We start from the raw sequence: 2,043 nt of genomic DNA, 5'->3' as shown, positions 1-2,043 counted from the left end.
ATAACCACAAGGTGGAGGAGGCAGGACCCTGAGACCAAAAGATTGCAGTGGGGGAAGGGGTACTTTTAGGCTGTCAACTGCAATTGCCAAGAGCATTTGCCAGCGCCTGAGCAACAACAACAAGGGCATTTTCCATCTGCCTGTGCTAGGGAGAAGGCAATGACACCCCACTCCAGTACTCTTGCCTGGAAAATCTCATGGATGGAGGAGCCTGGTAAGCTGCAGTCCATGGGGTCGCTAAGTCGGGCACAACTGAGCGACTTCACTTTCACTTTTCACTTTCATGCATTGGAGAAGGAAATGGCAACCCGCTCCAGTGTTCTTGCCTGGAGAATCCCAGGGACAGAGGAGGTGGGCTGCTGTCTGTGGGGTGGCACAGAGCTGGACACGAGTGAAGTGACTTAGCAGCAGCAGTGCTAGTGCAGCTGCTGACTTCGACACCCCCTGAAGGAAATTGAGGGTGGACAGTGAGGTACTCTGTGTTCCACGGAAACTAGTGGAACAAGTCTTTAGAGAGTTAGATATTTTCAGGAACTGATTTCATGATCCCAACCTTTGCATCTCCAAATATCCTCAAAAGCACTAAATCCTTTCATGGTGACAGCTCCTCTGGACTAGTGGAAAATCTTTTATAAAGTAAGCACTTGATTGCATTGGACTCAGCAAAATCTTATATATTCACCTCCCCTCACTGCTGCTTTGGAGCAGCTTTTCAGAGCTATCTGAGGTGCTGTTTCCCAGGCTGCAGTGCTCATTTTGCCCCTAATAAAACTTAACTCACAACTCTTCCATTGTGCATCTTTTTAGTCGACAAGGCCAAAGGAGCTGACAAAAGAAGATGTGTGTCTGTTCTTGGGTGTGGTACAATGCAAAGAAAGTTCTGGTTCTTGAGTTCTGAAATCAGAGGCCTCAGTGGCCTCCCAACTCCATTTTTATTTGCTGAACTGTGATTACTCCATTATAATTTCAATTTGTCATTACTCTTAACTCTGTCAGGGTTTCCATGGTACTATAATCGATGATCTTTTAAAACATCCATCTCTTGACTAGACACCAGAGAAGACACCTGCCTTTCTGGGCCATCCCAGGTGCCTGCTTCACCCTCTTCATCAAAATTTGCAGAGCTTTTGTTTCTCAGCACCTACAGCAGAAGTGAACATTCTGCCGCTGTTTGGTGATTGGATAAGAAATTATTAGGCATGCAAAAAAACCATGAAAACATGTGGTTGCCACTCTAACTAGGTATGTAACACAGCTGCTGCAATAAATAATCTCCTAAATTTCACTGATAGAACAGAATATATTTACTTATCTCTTATATAGCTGTGGAATATAGGAGTTCCTGGTTAGAATGCAGCTTTTTTCCACATGGAAATTCAAGGACATAAGTTTCTCCCTATGTCTAGGGCTTCCCAGGTGATGCCAATGGTAAAGAATCTGCCTGCCAATTCAGGAGACATAAGAGATGTGAGCTGGATTTTTGGTTTGGAAAGATGCCTTGGAGAAGGGCATGGCAACCCGCTCCATTCTTGTTCCTTGGAGAATCCCCATGGATAGCAGAGACAGGCATGCTATAGTCCATGGGGTCGCAAACAGTAGGACACAACTGAGCACCCATGCATGCACGCACATAAAGAAATGGAGTATGGATTGCTAGAGTGAAAGTTGTGTAGCTGCCCCAAAAACTCAAGTATTTTTTGCTTTGTGGGGTTTTGTTGTCGTTGTCTGGTTGGCTGGTTGGTTTTTGTTTTGGGGTTGCTTTCTGTTGTTTAATTTTTTAAAAAAAATCTGAGTTCATTTACTAATGGGGCGCTGCTGACCTTTCTGTTTTATATCCTTAAAACTTCTGTATACTGAAATCAGAAAGCTCAAGTTATTGGCAAATGCTTCAATCCACATTATTTCATTTGATACATTAATATCTGCCTTATCCAGGCATTGGATTTTTTTTAATTTATGGATGAGTAAGGAGCAAGAAAAGTAATGCTCAAAATTCTCCAAGCCAGGCTTCAGCAATATGTGAACTGTGAACTTCCTGATGTT

Source organism: Bison bison, unplaced genomic scaffold (genome assembly GCF_000754665.1).
Source record: "Bison bison bison isolate TAMUID 2011002044 unplaced genomic scaffold, Bison_UMD1.0 scf7180017864390, whole genome shotgun sequence".
In the NCBI taxonomy this organism is placed as follows: Eukaryota; Metazoa; Chordata; class Mammalia; order Artiodactyla; family Bovidae; genus Bison; species Bison bison.
The sequence above is the reverse complement of the archived record's forward strand: the minus strand, read 5'-3'. Positions refer to the sequence as shown.